Genomic DNA, 21415 nt, shown 5'->3' with positions numbered 1-21415 from the left:
GCCCCTTTCGGCCACGGCCCCACTTTTGGCGGCAAAGCCGGAGGAGATAATGAGAAAAACAAGGAGGAGTCACTGACCAGTCAGGACCGCCCCTAAGGTGTCCTGAGCTGAGGTGACTCTGACTTTTAGAAATTCTCCATCTTGCAGATGGAGGATTCCCCCTCAGGGAGGAGGCACAAAGAGGGTGTAGCCACCCTCAAGGACAGTAGCCATTGGCTACTGCCCTCCCAGACCTAAACACACCACTAAATTCTGTATTTAGGGGCTCCCAGAACACAGCAAGATAGATTCCTGCAACCTAAGACGAAGAAGGACTGCTGAGCTGAAAAACCCTGCAGAGAAGAGGGAGACACTAACTGCTTTGGCCCCAGCTCTACCGGCCTGTCTCCCCACTTCTAAAAGACACTGCTCCATCGACGCGTTCCACAGGGTCCAGTGACCTCTGAAGCCTCAGAGGACTACCCTGCATCTAGAAGGACCAAGAACTCCTGAGGATAGCGGCTCTGTTCCACAAAGACTGCAACTTTGCAACAAAGAAGCAACTTTGAAACAACACTTGTTTCCCGCCGGAAGCCTGAGACTTTGCACTCTGCACCCAACGCCCCCGGCTCATCTTGTGGAGAACAAACACCACAGGGAGGACTCCCCGGCGACTACGAGACCGGGAGTAGCCAGAGTTGACCCCCCTGAGACCCCACAGCGACGCCTGCAGAGGGAATCCTGAGGCTCCCCCTGACCGCGACTGCCTGCTTCAAAGACCCGACACCTGGTAAAGACACTGCATCCGCAGCCCCCAGGACCTGAAGGATCCGACCTCCAGTGCAGGTGCGACCTCCAGGTGGCCCTCTCCCTTGCCCAGGTGGTGGCTACCCCGAGGAGCCCCCCCTTGCCTGCCTGCATCGCTGAAGAGATCCCTTGGTCTCCCATTGAAACCTATTGCAAACCCAACGCTTGTTTGCACACTGCACCCTGCCGCCCCCGTGCCGCTGAGGGTGTACTTTTTGTGCTGACTGGTGTCCCCCCCCGGTGCCCTACAAAACCCCCCTGGTCTGCCCTCCGAAGACGCGGGAACTTACCTGCCGGCAGACTGGAACCGGGGCACCCCCTTCTCCTTTGAAGCCTATGCGTTTTGGGCACCACTTTGACCTCTGCACCTGACCCGCCCTGAGCTGCTGGTGTGGTAACTTTGGGGTTGCTCTGAACCCCCAACGGTGGGCTACCTTGGACCCAATTTTGAACCCCGTAGGTGGTTTATTTACCTGCAAAAACTAACAAACACTTACCTCCCCCAGGAACTGTTGAAAATTGCCCAGTGTCTAGTTTTAAAATAGCTATATGTCATTTATGTGAAAACTGTATATGCTATTTTGCTAATTCAAACTTCCTAAAGTTCCTAAGTGAAGTGCCTTTCAGTTAAAGTATTACTTGTAAATCTTGAACCTGTGGTTCTTAAAATAAACTAAGGAAATATATTTTTCTATACAAAAACCTATTGGCCTGGAATTGTCTCTGAGTGTGTATTCCTCATTTATTGCTTGTGTGTGTACAACAAATGCTTAACACTACCCTCTGACAAGCCTACTGCTTGACCACACTACCACAAAATAGAGCATTAGAATTATCTCTTTTTGCCACTATCTTACCTCTAAGGGGAACCCTTGGACTCTGTGCATGCTATTTCTTACTTTGAAATAGTACATACAGAGCCAACTTCCTACATTGGTGGCAGCGGCGGGATACAAGACTTTGCATTTGCTGGACTACTCAGCCAATACCTGATCACACAACTAAATTCCAAAAATTTTCATTAGAAACTGATTTTTGAAATTTGTGCTATTTTTCTAAATTTTTAAAAGTCCTGCTAGGGCCTTGTGTTAGTCCCTGTTAGCATTTCTTTTAGAGTTTAAAAGTTTTATAAAAGTTTGAATTAAGTTCTTTAGATAGTTTTAGATTCTTAAAAAGTATTGCAACTTTTAGAAACATAGGCCCTCATTCCAACCCTGGCGGTCTATGACCGCCAGGGTGGAGGTCGCCGGAAGCACCGCCAACAGGCTGGCGGTGCTTCACCTGGCATTCCGACCGCAGCTGTAAAACAGCGGTCGCCCAGCCGGGTCCGGCGGTTTCCCGCCGGATTATCCCCGGCTGGGAGAATCCTCCGTGGCGGCGCTGCTTGATTCCGACCCCCTTCCCGCAAGCCTGTTTCTGGCGGTTTTCACTGCCAGAAACAGGATGGCTGGAACGGGTGTCGTGGGGCCCCTGGGGGCCCCTGCACTGCCAATGCCACTGGCATGGGCAGTGCAGGGGCCCCCTAACAGGGCCCCAGCATGATTTTCACTGTCTGCATAGCAGACAGTGAAAATCGCGACGGGTGCAACTGCACCCGTCGCACCCCTGCAACACCGCCGGCTCCATTCGGAGCCGGCTTCAATGTTGCAGGGCCTTTCCCGCTTGGCCGGCGGGCGCTCCCTTGGCGGGCACCCGCCGGCCCAGCGGGAAAGTCTGAATGGCCTCCGCGGTCTTTTGACCGCGGAGCGGCCATTTGGCGGTTCCCGCTTGGCGGGCAGCGCCCGCCGCCCGCCAATGTAGGAATGACCCCCATTAATGTCTAATGCAGAAGAGAATGTGATGGAACTCGACATCACCCCTTACCTGAATCTTAGGATGAAAGAGTTAAGGTCTCTCTGCAAAACAAAAAAGATTAGAACTGGTTCAAACCCTACCAAAATACCGATCCAGGAGCTTTTGGCAGAGTTTGCCAAGAACAACCCCTCTGAGGATGACCTCACAGAGGGGGAAGCCAGTGAAGTGGAGGATCTCCCACCCCCACTCCTAGTTAGGGAGAACAGGGTCCCTCAAACCCTGACTCCAAATGTGATAGTCAGAGATGCTGTTTCTCTCACAGGAGAGTCCAGCACCTCTGGAATCACTGAGGATAGCCTCAGTGAAGATGACCTACTGTTAGCCAGGATGGTCAAAAGATTGGCTTTAGAGAGACAGCTCCTAGCCATAGAAAGGGAAAGACAAGAGATGGGTTTTGGTCCCATCAATGGTGGCAGCAACATAAATAGGGTCAGAAATTATCCTGACATGTTGAAAATCCCTTAAGGGATTGTAACTAAATATGAAGATGGTGATGACATCACCAAATGGTTCACAGCTTTTGAGAGGGCTTGTGCAACTAGAAAAGTAAACAGATCTCACTGGGGTGCTCTCCTTTGGGAAATGTTCACTGGAAAGTGTAGGGATAGATTCCTCACACTCTCTGGAAAAGATGCAGAATCCTATGACCTCATGAAGGCTACCCTAATTGAGGGCTTTGGATTATCCACTGAGAAGTATAGAATTAGGTTCAGGGGGCTCAAAAATCCTCGAGCCAGTCCTGGGTTGATTTTGTTGGCTACTCAGTGAAAACACTGGATGTTTGGATTCAAGGCAGTGGTGTAAATGATTATGATGGGCTGTATAATTTATTTGTGAAAGAACACCTGTTAAGTAATTGCTTCAATGATAAATTGCATCAGCATCTGGTAGACCTAGGACCAACTTCTCCCCAAGAATTGGGAAAGAAGGCGGACCACTGGGTCAAGACTAGGGTGACCAAGACTTCCATAGGGGGTGACCAAAAGAAAGGGGTCACAAAGACTCCCCAGGGGAAGAGTGTTGAGACATCCAAAGGGAAAAATAGTAAAGAGTCTTCTACAGGGCCCCAAAAACCTGCTCAGGAGGGAGGGCCCAGAGCCTCTTCACCATCCAATTTTGGTTACTAGGGTAAAAACTGTGATCCCAAAAAGGCCTGGTGTCGTAGCTGTAATCAGCCAGGACACCAAACTGGAGACAAGGCCTGTCCCAAGAAAGGTTCCACTTCTAACGCTACTCCAGCTAACACTGGAATGGCCAGTCTCCAAGTGGGATCAACAATGGGCCCAGAGCAAATCAGGGTTCACACTGAAGCTACACTAGTCTCTGAGGGTGGGGTGGATTTAGCCACACTGGCTGCCTGTCCCCCTAATATGCAAAAATACAGGCAGCAGCTCTTAATTAATGGGACAAGTGTAGAAGGCCTGAGGGATACAGCTGCCAGTGTCACCATGGTGACAGAGAAACTGGTTTCCCCTGGTCAATACCTGGCTGGACAAACGTATCCAGTCACCAACGCTGACAATCAGACTAAAGTACATCCCATGGCTATGGTAACTTTAGAGTGGGGAGGGGTCAATGGCCTGAAACAGGTGGTGGTCTCCTCAAATATCCCTGTAGACTGTTTGCTTGGAAATGACCTGGAGTCCTCAGCATGGGCTGAGGTAGAACTCAAAACCCATGCAGCCATGCTGGGTATCCATGAACTGGTGTGTGTCAAGACAAGGGCACAGTGCAAAGCTCAGGGTGGAAAAGGGGTGTTGGAGCCTGGAAAAAGGGCCCAACCCTCCAAGAGAAAAGGAAAGAAAACTGGGGAACCAGTTTCAACACAACAAGAAAAAGAGAGCCTCTCTTCTCAGGAAGAAGTTCTGCCCTCTGAGGGAACTGAGCCCATGGAGTTAGAACCTTATCAGGTTGAGCTCCTAGGCCCAGTGGGACCCTCAAGGGAGCAGTTGTGTAAGGGGCAAGAAACCTGTCCCTCTCTTGAAGGCCTTAGGCAGCAAGCTGCTGAAGAGTCCAAAGGAAAAATAACAGGAACACATAGAGTCTATTGGGAAGATGGACTCCTTTACACTGAGGCAAGAGATCCCAAACCTGGTGCCACTAGGAGAGTGGTAGTGCCTCAGGAGTTTAGGGAGTTCATTCTGACCTTAGATCATGACATTCCTCTTGCTGGGCATTTGGGACAGACCAAGACGTGGGAGAGGTTAGTCAACCACTTCTATTGGCCCAACATATCCCAGAAGGTCAAGGAGTTTTGTGTCTCCTGTGCCACCTGTCAAACTAGTGGCAAGACAGGTGGACACCCAAAGGCCCCCCTCATTCCACTTCCAGTGGTGGGGTTCACCTTTGAAAGAGTGGGTGTGGACATAGTGGGTCCACTTGAACCTCCCACAGCCTCAGGGAACCAATACATTCTAGTAGTAGTGGATCATGCTACTAGATACCCTGAAGCAATTCCCCTTAGGTCGACTACTGCCCCTGCAGTAGCCAAAGCACTCATTGGTATTTTTACCAGAGTGGGTTTTCCTAAGGAGGTGGTGTCTGACAGAGGTACCAACTTTATGTCAGCATACCTGAAACACATGTGGAATGAGTGTGGGGTGACTTGCAATTTCACCACACCATACCATCCACAAACCAATGGACTTGTAGAAAGATTCAACAAGACACTGAAAGGCATGATCATGGGGCTCCCTGAAAAACTCAAAAGGTGATGGGAAGTCCTCTTGCCATGTCTGCTTTTCGCCTACAGAGAGGTGCCTCAGAAGGGAGTAGGGTTTTCCCCCTTTGAACTTCTGTTTGGCCATCCTGTAAGGGGACCACTATCTCTTGTGAAAGAAGGCTGGGAGAGACCTCTTCTTGAGCCTAAGCAAGATATAGTGGACTATGTACTAGGCCTGCATTCAAGGATGGCAGAGTATATGGGAAAGGCAAGTAAAAACCATGAGGCCAGCCAACAGCTCCAGAGGTTTTGGTATGACCAAAAGGCTGCTATGGTTGAATTTCAGCCAGGGCAGAAAGTCTGGGTTCTGGAGCCTGTGGCTCCCAGGGCACTTCAGGACAGATGGAGTGGCCCTTACCCAGTGCTAGAAAAGAAGCCAGGTCACCTACCTGGTGGACCTAGGCACAAGCAGGGCCCCCAAAAGGGTGATCCATGTGAACCTCCTCAAGCTCTTCCATGACAGGGCAGATGTGAATCTGTTGATGGTAACAAATGAGGACCAGGAAGCTGAGAGTGAACCTCTCCCTGATCCCCTCTCCACAGACCCTAAAGATGGCTCAGTTGATGGAGTGATCTATTCAGACACCCTCTCTGGCCAACAGCAATCTGACTGTAGTAAGGTCCTGCAACAGTTTGCTGAGCTCTTTTCCCTAACCCCTGGTCAGACACACCTGTGTACCCATGATGTGGACACAGGAGACAGCATGCCTGTCAAAAACAAAATATTCCGACAGTCTGACCAAGTTAAGGAAAGCATCAAGGTGGAAGTCCACAAGATGCTGGAATTGGGAGTCATTGAGCACTCTGACAGCCCCTGGGCTAGCCCAGTGGTCTTAGTCCCCAAACCTCACACCAAAGATAGAAAGAGAGAGATGAGGTTTTGTGTGGACTACAGAGGACTTAATTCTGTCACCAAGACAGATGCCCATCCCATTCCAAGGGCAAATGAACTGATTGATAAATTAGGTGCTGCCACATTCTTAAGTACCTTTGACTTGACAGCAGGATACTGGCAAATCAAAATGGCACCAGGAGCAAAAGAAAAGACAGCATTCTCCACACCTGATGGGCATTATCAGTTTACGGTTATGCCTTTTGGTTTAAAGAATGCCGCTGCCACCTTCCAAAGGTTGGTGAATCAAGTGCTTGCTGGCTTGGAGTCCTTTGGTGCAGCTTATCTTGTCGATATTGCTGTCTTTAGCTCCAGCTGGCAGGATCACCTGGTCCACCTGAAGAAGGTTTTTAAGGCTCTGCAAGCAGCAGGCCTCTCTATCAAGGCATCCAAATGCCAGATAGGGCAGGGAACCGTGGTTTACTTGGGACACCTTGTAGGTAGAGGCCAAGTTAAGCCACTCCAGCCTAAGATCCAGACTATTCTGGACTGGGCAGCTCCAAATACCCAGACTCAAGTCAGGGCATTCCTTGGCTTGACTGGGTACTACAGGAGGTTTGTGAAGGGATATGGATCTATAGTGACACCCCTCACAGAACTTACCTCTAAGAAAATGCCCAAGAAAGTAAACTGGCCTATAGAATGCCAACAGGCCTTTGACAACCTGAAACAAGCAATGTGCACAGCACCAGTTCTCAAAGCTCCAGATTACTCCAATCAGTTCATTGTGCAGACTGATGCCTCTGAACATGGGATAGGGGCAGTTTTGTCCCAAACAAATGATGATGGCCTTAACCAGCCTGTTGCTTTCATTAGCAGGAGGTTACTCCCCAGGGAGCAGCGTTGGAGTGCCATTGAGAGGGAGACCTTTGCTGTGGTTTGGTCCCTGAAGAAGCTGAGACCATACCTCTTTGGTACTCACTTTGTAGTTCAGACTGACCACAGACCTCTCAGATGGCTGATGCAAATGAAAGGTGAAAATCCAAAACTGTTGAGGTGGTCCATCTCTCTACAGGGAATGGACTTTATAGTGGAACACAGACCTGGGACTGCCCATGCCAATGCAGATGGCCTTTCCAGGTTCTTCCACTTAGAAAATGAAGACTCTCTTGGGAAAGGTTAGTCTCATCCTCTTTCGTTTGGGGGGGGGGGTTGGGTAAGGAAATGCCTCTGTGGCATGGTTACCCCCTGACTTGTTGCCTTTGTTGATGCCAAGTTATGATTTGAAAGTGTGCTGAGGCCTGCTAATCAGGCTCCAGCACCAGTGTTCTTTCCCTAACCTGTACTTTTGTTTCCACAATTGGCACACCCTGGCATCCAGGTAAGTCCCTTGTAACTGGTACCTCTGGTACCAAGGGCCCTGATGCCAGGGAAGGTCTCTAAGGGCTGCAGCATGTCTTATGCCACCCTAGGGACCCCTCACTCAGCACAGACACACTGCTTGCCAGCTTGTGTGTGCTGGTGGGGATAAAAAGACTAAGTCGACATGGCACTCCCCTCAGGGTGCCATGCCACCCTCCCACTGCCTATAGGTATAGGTCAGTCACCCCTCTAGCAGGCCTTACAGCCCTAAGGCAGGGTTGCACGATACCATAGGTGAGGGCATAAGTGCATGAGCACTATGCCCCTACAGTGTCTAAGCAAAACCTTAGACATTGTAAGTGCAGGGTAGCCATAAGAGTATATGGTCTGGGAGTCTGTCATGCACGAACTCCACAGCACCATAATGGCTACACTGAAAACTGAAATACTTGGTATCAAACTTCTCAGCACAATAAATGCACACTGATGCCAGTGTACATTTTAGTTTAACATACACCCCAGAGGGCACCTTAGAGGTGCCCCCTGAAACCTTAACCGACTACCCGGGTAAGCTGACTAGTTTTAGCAGCCTGACACACACCAGACATGTTGCTGGCCACATGGGGAGACTGCCTTTGTCACTCTGTGGCTAGTAACAAAGCTTGTACTGGGTGGAGATGCTTCTCACCTCCCCCTGCAGGAACTGTAACACCTGGCGGTGAGCCTCAAAGGCTCACCCCCTTTGTTACAGCACCCCAGGGCATTCCAGCTAGTGGAGTTGCCCGACCCCTCCGGCCTCGGCCCCACTTTTGGCGGCAAGGCCGGAGGAGATAATGAGAAAAACAAGGGGGAGTCACTGACCAGTCAGGACAGCCCCTAAGGTGTCCTGAGCTGAGGTGACTCTGACTTTTAGAAATCCTCCATCTTGCAGATGGAGGATTCCCCCAATAGAAATAGGAATGTGCCCCCCTCCCCTCAGGGAGGAGGCACAAAGAGGGTGTAGCCACCCTCAAGGACAGTAGCCATTGGCTACTGCCCTCCCAGACCTAAACACACCACTAAATTCTGTATTTAGGGGCTCCCAGAACACAGCAAGATAGATTCCTGCAACCTAAGACGAAGAAGGACTGCTGAGCTGAAAAACCCTGCAGAGAAGACGGAGACACTAACTGTTTTGGCCCCAGCTCTACCGGCCTGTCTCCCCTCTTCTAAAAGACAGTGCTCCAGCGACGCGTTCCACAGGGTCCAGCGACCTCTGAAGCCTCAGAGGACTACCCTGCATCTAGAAGGACCAAGAGCTCCCGAGGACAGCGGCTCTGTTCCACAAAGACTGCAACTTTGCAACAAAGAAGCAACTTTGAAACAACACATGTTTCCTGCCAGAAGCGTGAGACTTTGCACTCTGCACCCGACGCCCCTTCTCGACTTGTGGAGAACAAACACCACAGGGAGGACTCCCCGGCGACTACGAGACCGTGAGTAGCCAGAGTTGACCCCCCTGAGCCCCCACAGCGACGCCTGCAGAGGGAATCCCGAGGCTCCCTCTGACCGCGACTGCCTGCTTCAAAGACCCGACACCTGGTAAAAACACTGCATCCGCAGCCCCCAGGACCTGAAGGATCCGATCTCCAGTGCAGGAGCGACCCCCAGGTGGCCCTCTCCCTTACCCAAGTGGTGGCTACCCCGAGGAGCCCCCCCTTGCCTGCCTGCATCGCTGAAGAGACCCCTTGGTCTCCCATTGAAACCTATTGCGAACCCGACGCTTGTTTGCACACTGCACCCGGACGCCCCCGTGCCGCTGAGGGTGTACTTTTTGTGCTGACTGGTGTCCCCCCCGGTGCCCTACAAAACCCCCCTGGTCTGCCCTCCGAAGGCACGGGTACTTACCTGCTGGCAGACTGGAACCGGGGCACCCCCTTTTCCATTGAAGCCTATGCGTTTTGGGCACCACTTTGACCTCTGCACCTGACTGGCCCTGAGCTGCTGGTGTGGTAACTTTGGGGTTGCTCTGAACCCCCAACGGTGGGCTACCTTGGACCCAATTTTGAACCCCGTAGGTGGTTTACTTACCTGCAAAAACTAACAAACACTTACCTCCCCCAGGAACTGTTGAAAATTGCAGTGTCTAGTATTAAAATAGCTATATGTCATTTATGTGAAAACTGTATATGCTATTTTGCTAATTCAAAGTTCCTAAAGTTCCTGAGTGAAGTACCTTTCATTTAAAGTATTACTTGTAAATCTTGATGTGTGGTTCTTAAAATAAACTAAGAAAATATATTTTTCTATACAAAAACCTATTGGCCTGGAATTGTCTCTGAGTGTGTGTTCCTCATTTATTGCTTGTGTGTGTACAACAAATGCTTAACACAACCCTCTGATAAGCCTACTGCTCGACCACACTACCACAAAATAGAGCATGAGAATTATCTCTTTTTGCCACTATCTTACCTCTAAGGGGAACCCTTGGACTCTGTGCATGCTATTTCTTACTTTGAAATAGTACATACAGAGCCAACTTCCTACACCCGCTTTGTAAGAGTCTCTGCCTCCTTGATTCCTATGCTAATTCATAAGGTCTTGACTTGCATTTGTAGCTGATCCATGCTTGTACTTGCCACTTGAGCTTCCTGCCTGGTGAGTAGGTGTCCAGGACAGGTGCCGTCCTCCCTAGGAGTAGGGCAGTTTGAAAGGGTGCAGTTAGAGGTTTAGTTGTTTGCTTTATGTTGGCCAGGAGGTCGCCCAGCATCAAAGGCAAGGTTGCTGATTTTTCTATAATTGCAGCACAAGAGCAGCTTGGTTGCAGAGTCTGGTTGTCACTTTGGTCTTGCTTGATAACGTTGTTTAGGTCTCTAAGTTCCTCATCTAAGTTTCAAACAAAGACGGCTAGAGAGTTGAGGAGCGAGAGTTGTTAATCCATCTTGTCTGATTGATACTGCAGGGTGTTACCGAGAGCTGCATGGTGTTCAGAAGTGTTGACCATAGAGTGTCTTTCTGACCTTGTTTCTTCTGTTTTAACTCACTTTTAGTGGATTGATTATTTCCCTCCAATGGAAGGTTGGGTGTACATGAGGCTACTAGCTCCTCTCATTCTTGAGTTGCAAGATAAGACGTAGAGTAATCTTGGTCCTGTGGTCCTTGGACCTTGGTCCTGTAAAGTAGCCTTATACTTAGGTGAAATATCATTAAGACAACTAAGAGCCTGGCTGGTGCTCTGGATGGCTGCCATTCCCTGTGGTGCGTCTTTGGTAGTGCCGCAAGGTTCTTCATTAGGGCTTCTAAGAATTAAGGAACCTGGCTTCAGCAGTTGGGGATTCCTCCTTTCATTGGAATTTTTCTTCTGTTTTGATCTAAATTCCAACGGGTTGCTTTGTGAATTGCCTACTCACTGACATTGCAGGAGGAGGAGTAGGGATATCATCTGTTAAGGCCGTTTTCAGTTCCCAGTCTCTCACTGGTGGATCCCGAGTGGGTAGAGCTCCCTCACCCTCTGCTTCTGGATCATCCACTTGGCCTCTCCTAAATTGGTTTGTCTCCCCCTGCCATGGATCCTCATCATCCGCAATGCTGCCAGTTTCATGGATGGATATGATCCCCCTATCAGTCTTCCGTGCTAATACTGTCATTCCTGTATGTTCAGTAATATCTGCTGGGGCCGATATTGGACCAGTCTCCTTTTCAATTGGCCTCAGGTGGCCTCCCCGGCATTCCCAACTATCTTTGGTGTGATCGATAGTTACCAGTTGTAGCGGCAATGAAAGCCCATGGACACCATTGTTGCTTGAACACAGCATTGTGCTGGTGTCTTTCGGGAACGTGAACTTGGTCAACATTTTCAGTTGGTAACTTATAGTTGTGGTCATTATAGCAGTTTATAAAATTGTCTTAGTGTGTCTTTTTAGGGTCGAGCGTGCAAGCCCTCTGTTCCTGTTGTAATCTCTCTGTGGACTTTTACCCATGACCATGTCATGCCCATCACTTTGGTTGGCTCGTGGGCTTGCCTTTTAAAATTCGCTTGATTTCATTTGTGAAAGGCATGCATACGTCATGTTTTTTCCGGTGTTTAGCCCTCCTCGAAACCACTGGTAAACTACTGAAAACATACAAGGCTCCATGTTTTCCACGTGGTTTCTGGACTACTTTTTCTCTATTTTGTAGACATTGCAATCTCACTGGGCAGTAATTGAGCGCTTTTCATGACTACCAGTTTAATTCTATTGTTTAGCCTAGCACTCCTTTGCAAATTCAAGGTTTTACACAGCACGATCATGCTGTTTTTTTTATTATTATTTATTAGGTCTTTTTGTTCTGATTAGTCACCTTCACCCTCATGGTGTGGCGCTTTTAATCGTCTCCCTTATGTGACATTCTATTACTTTTCATTTACAGTTTACGTGGCAGCAAAAGTCCGGTTAGGAGTTTACAACGCTAATAGCTCTAACTTCTTTTTCCTGGGGTTCCCCTACTGTTTGCGTGAATATCTGAAATGCCCAATTCTTTTTCACGTTGTACATTGGATTCGCTGGTTATTTCTTTATTACTGCTTGAAATGAAATTACTATTGTTAAATACAATGAGAATTAATTGTGTTTGCTGTTGAGTATTATTAACACACCATTGACCCTAATTCGGCTTTACACCCTAAACTGTATTTGCTTTTGGAAAAATACACGTTATTATTAGCCCACTCAAAGATAGTCATTTTATAGGTATCGACGAGTTGAAAGGTGGAGACAAGTCAGGACAGTGATTTATAGCTGTCTCCTTCTGCGTTACTCATGTCCAACCAGTCAGCAGTGACATAGCAGCTTTCTTACTGCAGTTAAAGTGTTATGCTCTGTCATCCATGTAGACAATAGGATTTCATGCCTTGACACTATTTTACCTGCCCCTCATTCTAAACAGCCTCAAAAGCGCTCCCCCTGCATTCCCTCAGCCACGTCCTACACCCTGGCGACCATACTCTGGCTCTGCAGAACTTACACAACCCGTGCCACGCACTACACAATCTCTACAAGGCCCGCATCCACCAGACATGCTCTGTACACCTTCACTCGTACCCTGCCGACGCTCAGCCATTCATTCTCCGCAATGTGCAGCAGGCCGCATCCACTTTGCACGTATGATCCCCACTGTGCCCATTCTCGACCAAGCCCTGCCCTACCCTCTTTCACACTGGCCGCTCTCAGCCGTGTTACGCTCTGCACACCCCCGTCACTGCCAAGGTGTGGATAGCCTTGGCTAGAGTTGCACACTTTTGGCCATGCCCTGCAAAATATTGTCTTGCATGCCCATGGCGATGATAAGCTCATGTACTGTACAGCTCTCTTTCACTGCAGATTTTTTAAGTTAATATGCACACCTACATTTTGCAGTCAGTGAGCAAGAAAGAGCGGTTGCGTACATCTTTAATTCATATAACTCGCTGGCTGTGCTTTGCAGGGGCCCTGCCTCCCCACCACCATCTATCAACATTTATGTCCCACACTCTTACACTGCGTATTTTCATCTCACAATCTACATAACCTTTCCACATTTTGCACAGCCTCAGCCATGCTCTAATCCGACCGTTGCTTATTAGATGGGAACTGCAAGGGAATGTAGGCAGGAGCACTTGAGCCAGTGTGGCTAGCAGTTCAGTAACCTATGGCCCCCAGGACTCTTGATGACTGTGAACATTGTAAATATCAGGGACAATGCAAATGTATACCCATCCGGCTCTTTTTTTGAAGCTCCTCTTTAGTGGCTTCTTTGTGGACATATATATAGTTTAGAAGCACATCTTGCTCAGTTCGGTTCGAGCCTTCACTCGGAGGTAAGATCCCTGCACGTGACGGTGTCCGGTGCGCGAGTTGCAATAACCATAGCTCATAGTTTTCAAGGAGTTTCCCTGAGGGGGAGGAAAGATGGTTTGTTTGGAAGTGGCGTGTGGTGTTTATCAACTTCTCCTTAGACGTATCTAACCATAATGGCCAACTCAAAATGTAATACACTAGTCATCCTTTTAGGCAAAAGCAAAGCTATGCTTAGACTGAAACATCGATAAATGGGTTTAGGACCTGAACAGCGTAAGTAAACTATCATCTCACAGAACTGTGTCATTCTAAATATAGTTTACAAAAATATCACTTCATTAAGAGTTAATGGGACTATATTTTTGTAATCTATATTTATGACACAGTATGTCAGTCAGACTATATTCTTGGTATCACTATTGTGATACACACCTGGTAAATGCATTTAAATCCTCTGGTAATAACAGTTGTCTATTACTGCAGGGGTCAATAGCATCTGTGATATTAAGTCAAAAGAGTGAAAGGTTCAATTTTTCAGAGGATTACATTCATGCCGAGTACAATCCAAACATGACTTCAGTGATGGACACTTTATATTGGGCTGCGTTGGTACCACCCAGTATTTGGCAAACCTAATTCCCTAGATCCAGAGAACATTTGCATTTCTGTCCTACAGGCTAAAGTAATCATAGCATCCTGTAAATATTTCTCAATTGAAAAAAACAACATGGTGCACTACTCATATTCTAATCTTTGTTGTTTTGAAATAGAAATAAATAAAAAAAACTCTTTGGACCCTATCACTGTCAGGTGTTATATCGTCCAAGCATAAAGCTATATCTCACTGATGACGCCTAACCAGCCTGAAGCCTGCCTGGGGTTGCTTATGGTCCCTCCTCGAGGGAGCCTCTTCTGGCAGTTCAGGAAAGACTGTTGCCACCAGGAGCAGGGTCGGTACTGGTCTGCAGAAGACAGGCCCCTGTCTGGAATGGTCCAGTGGGTAAAATCGGGGGATTGGAATGCTACCTAAAGCAGTTGCCAGTGCTTTTGACTATTTGCTAGCATTCCTCCCATCACTTCTTGTATGTTTACTACCAAAATTTGATCTTGGCTTGATTCCTCTTTTATCCTCCATTCTAGTTGGTCGAGTTTAGCACGATCCGAATAAAACAAGATTTCCTTTACTTCTGTCTACACACACAATGAGATAAATAGTAAACATGTGGCTGCTGTGTTGTCTTTTATTAAAAAGCCACAGAAGCGTGGTCGTGACACACCAAGAATTTGATGACACACACACATGATCCAAGAGAAGACCTGATGCACAATATTGAGCACACCTCCATGGTTTTGCAATTAGTCTGGCAGCAGCAGTTTTTTGTATTAACACAATAATTAAAAATGTAAACATTGGGGCCAAAAAGAAACTCAGTGCTGTGGGATAACATTCCAGCCATTGTGGTATGGGAATGGAGGGGTCAGGCTCAGCTACAACTTTAGGAACAACTTTTTCTATTCTAGGTACTGTTGAATAACTTCTATGTATTTCCCATTTTGCCATTAGTAAGGCATCACAGTGCCTTTTGTTAGTCCAGGATGTAACTTCACAAGTATTTCAATTGCTGGCTGGTGCCTGATTCAGTTTTGTCAAGATGTGAGGTCAGGATAATGACTGTAATTTTGAATGAGTTGAATGTTTTTAGGTCGAGCCCGCAAGTGCTTTGACTTGTTGTAAATTGTGTGGGCTTTTAACCACATGCATTACACGCCCATCACTTTCTCTCATCCACGGGCTTTCCTTTTAAGAATCACTTGATGTCATTGGTAAATGCTTTACGTTTGTACCGCCATGGGGACTATTTGTGTGATGCTTTGCAGATTGCCCCAGTTACATGGATTATTGCACGATTGCTGATATACTTCATTGAGGGCAAACCATTTTTTTCTTTTGTCTTTCTCCTTCATGCTGCATGGCGGGCATGGCTTGCACAGGATGAACAGGCACAAAATCGTGAACTCGATCAGCGGTATTGGAGCTCTGGTCACATTGTTCACAGTTACCCAACCAGAGCCATTTCTTGTGGCTCTCTCCTTAAAACACTTGAAATTTCGAAATGCTTTACGTAACACAGAAACCCTTAAGCGAAAGCGGCTCTCCCAGCACAGTGTTAGAACCGATTCTACAATATTCACTGCACTCTGGAAACTCACCCCATATTGCTTTGCAGGGCATTATTTTTACAAAAGATTTTTGCTCATAACTCAACCTGTTCTGGTCCTAGGGCAATGAGACCACCATCAAAACTGTCAGCACAACACACCCTTTCGGTCTAGGTCATTTTTGGGTCCCCACACTAGGTTAATGAGGAGCCCAAAAAATAACCCCTCCCACCAGTCAGTGTCATTTTAAGCTCTCATGCCTGGAACTATTGTTTTACATCTTTTGTTTTAAAGGCCTTGTTTGTAAAATCACTGTGGCAACTCTGCTACTGCTGAAAATGTGCAATGTACTAGGCTCTCTAGGAGATAAATAAATAGTTACAGTGCATTACTTTCTGCCATTTTCTTTTTGTGTGGTTATGCCCTCTAGGGGCTAACTATATAAATACATGACCATGTTTCTTTCAAATGCTATTTTCATTGTGGTGTCCTCTAGGGGCTGTTCTAAACATTACAGTAATAGAAACATACTACAATATTTGTGGCACAGAAACTTGCCCCATAATGCTTTGCATGACATTACTTTTACAAAACGTTTTTGCTCATACCTCGACCTGTGGTGGTCATAGGACAATGGGGCCACCTTCAAAACACTGACCACTATACGCTATTTATTTGTCCCCACATTATGTTAGTGGGGACTCTAAAATAATAGCCCCTACCACCATCATTCATTATCTTTTTAAGCTCTCTCACGGTTGGAGGTTTTGTTTTACTGCTGGGAGAAGTTAGGTTTTATGGGTCTTGTTTGTAATATAATTGCAATAGGCCTACTAGCCTTAAAAATGTGGAATGCACTATGCCCCTTAGGGGCTACATATATGACTACACTGCTTTAGTTTCTCTTATTCTTTTTTCATGTGGTTATGCTCTCTAAGGGCTGACTGTATGGTTACATGACCATGTTTCTTTCAAATGCTGTTTTTATTGTAGTGTCATCTAGGGGCTGTTCTGAGAATTGCAGTCAACATACTTTAATATTTGTGGCATAGAAACCTGCCCCACCACGCTTTGCAGGACATTACTTTTACAAAATATTTTTGCTCATAACTCATCCTGTGGTGGTCCTAGGAGACTGGGACCACCTTCAAAACAATCTTTCTGTCTACATCATCTCTGGATCCCCAAACTAGTTCAGTGAGGACCCCAAAATAATAACCCTCCCATCATTCAGTGTCTTTTAAGCTTTCTCATTGCTAGAACTTTTGATTTGCAGCTGGCACAAGTTTTGTTTTAAAGGGCTTGTTTGTAATATCATTGCAGTAGGCCTGCTAGCCCTAAAATGCCCTCTCGGGGCTCAGTATATGTTCACTCTCCATTACCTTCTCCTGTTTTTTTCATGGGGTTATGTCCTTTAGGGGCTAACACGACGGTTACATGACCATGTTTCTTACAAATTATATTTTCTTTTTGGTGCCCTCGAGGGGCTGTTTTGAACATTACAGTCTAAATCCAAAACTTTATTTCTGATAAAGTTTTATATGATAATTCTATATATTTTAATAATATTTCCTTATTATAATTATGAGCATGATTTAGGCCAACATAATGTCCTCATTACACTATGACTGTTTGAACATTCTTGATATGTTTGGGTGACCATTCTAGTTTATTTCTCCTCTGTGGCTGTCTTGTGGCTGTTTTTTAGGAAATTGTTTTAGCTGGTCAGCAACTCTGATGATGGAGTGGTGAAAGTGGAATTCTATTGGAATTAGCTTGGCAGATTTAAATTAGGGTGCTAAATAGCAACATTTTCATTTTTTGCTGCCCTTAGAGGAAGAAGGTAACTGGAAGTACTTTAGTTATATGCAGGGCCACTGGAATTATGTGGCAGGAAAAGACGAAATTATGAGGCAAGGTTGACCAATTATTTGTGCAAGAAAAGTCCAGGTATTAATTTACAATGCCAATAGCTCTAACTCAAGCAAATGTGAGACCACTTGCACTGCAAATGCTTGTTTTTACTAGTGCCTGCTGCATCCTGGTGGCTCCCTTTTCTTTTACTGGCCACCAGAGGGCTCTGGCGCCTTACTGTGCCAGATTTAATAGTGCTACATGCATGCTCCACCTGCACAAGGCAATATTTTTAATGATATTTTATACTTTGTTCAAGGGCAGAATTGCTGAAAGGGCTGCTCACTCAGAGCTCATATGCTGAAAAGCCGTTGATTGAGTCTAGGATTGTGTTTCAAGCTTGAAAAAGTTGAAAACCAAAAGAGCAGTATTGACAACAGTATTGACAACACAACACACTGCTGGGTTGCAGGTTCACTATTGGGGCAGTTGTTGTTGTTGATATCTCATGTGTTGCTATCTCATGTGTTGAAATTACTGGTGTAGCAGTCTACATTTCTAAGTTTTCTGTGCTTACTGTGGGCCACACAGATCACTATTGGGGCGGTTGTTGGGTTGTTGGTAGTGTTGGCGTCTCTGGTGTTGGTACCGCTGGTGCAGCTTATCACAGTCCAAGCTTCTAAGCTTTCAGCACTTACAGCAGATTACAGGCATGTAGTTGTAAGAGTGCTAATGAGAGGTGGTGTAAGATCGCAGCCATTGCCACTGCCCCTGCCCTGTCTTTGGTGAGGCCAGATGAGTGCCAGGAAATCACAGTGCGAAAAGCAGCACTACACCTAGTGCATTCGCTTCCCCATACACTGCAATCTCCCATAGCTGCGGGAACCCTAACAGCAACCATTCTGGGCCACTCTCCACCTCCACCAAAGCTGTCTGAGGGTGCGTGGAGCTCCCGGTGTACAGAGTTCTTGCCGTTATTGACATTGAAGTGTTATAATGACACCCACCACACTGTGCCCATCCTGCCAGCTCTCAGCCCCTCCTTCCTTGTTTCACCTCACCACGCTGCCTGAAAGCTCTAACTGGCCTGGGCCAGGAAACCAGCAACACAGAAATGAAAGGTGGAAAGCAAGAGAAGCAGGTCCCAGCAAGTCCCGGCAAGTCCTGGACTGTTGCATCCTCGGGTGGTCAGGTATCACAGCAGCAGGGGTGAGAGGAAAGTGAGCAGGCAGGCAGGGAGGCATGTGGGGGAGGCAGAAGGGTTATGGCAGCAGTTGAGCTCCCATCAACTCCCAGCAGAGTTGTAACGTAACGTAGCAATGATCTAGTGACCCTAGGGAGAAAAGGACTGTATGAACTTATTGTCAGTGGATTCCCATGGGTATGAAAAATATTTATGATCACTGTCATAGCGTGGTAACATATGACGCGAAATTGGGTAACCGGCATATGAGTGAAGTTCATGAATGTCTGGTAGATGCCTTAATTGAGAACTGGCAAAATTATATGCAGGGAAAAGACACATAAATTGATAAGGGGTGTCCAGATGTTCCTTCATTTTTTAAAGCAGGAAAAGTATTTGTTTATTGAATCTTTGCAGTATACATTCTAGGGGTGGGATGGCAAATGGCCTGATTGCTCTGCTCACTGTTGTGTCTTGATAGAACTGCAAGGATGTACAATTCTCTGTGAGGTTGCCTACTAATTACATCATGATAGCACTGATGAATATATTGAAGTATTTTCCTTCTGTGCTTTCCCCTAGGATTAGGGATGAACAACCCTTGGCGGAACAAGAGGTTTACCTCTTGATCTCATTGCAGAGGTTATGACTCTACAGTATTTAGTGATTGAAGGGGTGGATTATGGGACTGGCACCCAAATAGATTTGGCCCTGGATCCACTCCATTGAGTAAATATGCGGGTGGTTCACCTGTGTGTAAATGGATGGTTTGGAAATGCAATATTAATGCATAGTTTCATGTATTTGATGCTTTGAATGATGTTCTAAATGTGTTTTAATGTTGAAATGTGTGTTCTTCTGAGGATTTAAAAAGAAATGCAGTCCCTTGTTTACCCTGGCTGCATTGTCATTGACTCGAGTAGAGAAAGCTGTAACTGGAAGCAAACAAGCCTTGCAGCCAGACAAAACTTGGGTATTCATAGAAAAAACGTTTACTGGCTAGGATCCTTTCCTTGCAAACCGTGATCACAGGGCAATGTCAGGCACCATCCTCAATAGACACACTACACACATTAACAGTCCCCTATATGCTGCACTTACATTGGAACTTCAAATGTAGACCATAGAGAAATCCTCTATGAATGTGATCAGATTTTAAGATGGATAAACCCCTATCCAAGTTTCCCCCTAAACGACAAGCCACAACTGATCTCATACTTTTCCATCTAGGCTGAGTGAAAAGTGAAATAAATTCCTAGGAGCACCAGCATGCTTCATAAACAGATTGCAATAGGTTCAAAATGTGGCTTTTGCATCTTAAACTACTGGATCAAATTACTCTAGCACGCTTGGTGATTGACTGACATTAATTTTCACATCAGATCACAATTAAGGTTTTACTACTAATTTTACTACTACTACAATTAAAGTGCTCTATACGTCTCACAGGACATTCTCTGAGCATTCCAAGGAAAATGACCAAAGTTTTCCAGGAAATATCTCACATACACCAACCACAATGCAGCCTCACTCCAACATGTTTACTACAAATAAAAGTGCCATGCTCCTACACATTTTATATGGGAGGTTGCTCCTTCTTAGTCCAAGCCAGAAGAGTTTGGAAACCCTTACCAATACACAAAAGGCCCTTATTTATGCTTTTTGACACAAAGCTGCGTTAGCGCAGGTGTGCGTCTAAAAGTTTACCTCCAGTAGAGCCATTCCTGGAAACCAGCCGGGCGTCATATTTAAGGAATGATGCTAGCCAGCGGTAAGGCCCAATTAGCGTCAAAATAAATGACGCTAACCGGGTGGGGGAGGCGTTGGGGAAACAGGAGGTTGTGTGTCAAAGAATGGCGCTAGTCAGGTTAGAGTCAGAAAAATGACTCTAACCTGACTAGCGTCATTTTTTGACGCACAGCCCCCATGGACATAACTCCTGTCTTAGTAAAGAAAGGAGTCATGCCCCCCTGCTCAATGGCCATGCCCGGGGGACTCACCTCCCCGGGGCACGGCCATTAGGCACAGTACCATGTAGGGGGGCCCAAGTTAGGCCCCCCTATGGCACTTAAAAAAACAAAAAAACTTACATGGACTTACCTGGGATGGGTCCCTCCATCCTTAGGTGTCCTCCAGGTGTTGGTGGGGGCGTCCCTGGGTGCAGGGAAGGGCACATGTGGGCTGTTTCCATGGCCTCTGACCATGGAATATGGCCCACAGGTCCCCTAACGCCTGCCCTGACCCAGGTGTTAAATAATGGCGCTAAACAGGCTTAGCACCATTATTTAAGGCCCTCCTCATTCCGTGCATGATTTTTGCATGGAGGATAAATACGGCGCAAAGGCCTTAGAGTCATTTTTTGCCCGCGAATGCCTACCTTGCATCTCATTGACGCAAGGTAGTTTTCCGCCGGCAAAAAATGACGTTAACTCCAATATTTTGACGCTAGATGGGTCTAGCGTCAAAATATAAATATGGAGTTAAGTTTGTTCCGGATTTGCGTTAAACAAAATGTCCCCAAACAGAGTATAAATATGCCCCCTAGTCTTATGGCCACTAACTTTTTAATGTTTAGACTCCTGGAATGATTTCTAATCCTCAAACCAATTAAAAGCAACCTACTTCCAAATGAGTCACAAAAAAGTACTGCTTCTACAATAATTTCCTCCGAGAATTCCTACGCTATCTCAATGCTACACACCAATACGTTTAATAGAAACAGTTGAGTATCACCCACCTCATGCGACGGGCCGTCAAACAGGCACACAGGGCAAACGCTGCATGGAGCTCACTCTACCCCATTTCATAAAGCTCTTTTAACCTTGTTACTTGTACCAGATGGTAGAGCTTCGTTGCAACATTGCCAC

Source organism: Pleurodeles waltl, chromosome 4_1 (genome assembly GCF_031143425.1).
Source record: "Pleurodeles waltl isolate 20211129_DDA chromosome 4_1, aPleWal1.hap1.20221129, whole genome shotgun sequence".
NCBI lineage: Eukaryota > Metazoa > Chordata > Amphibia > Caudata > Salamandridae > Pleurodeles > Pleurodeles waltl.
This window is presented reverse-complemented; position numbering follows the sequence as displayed.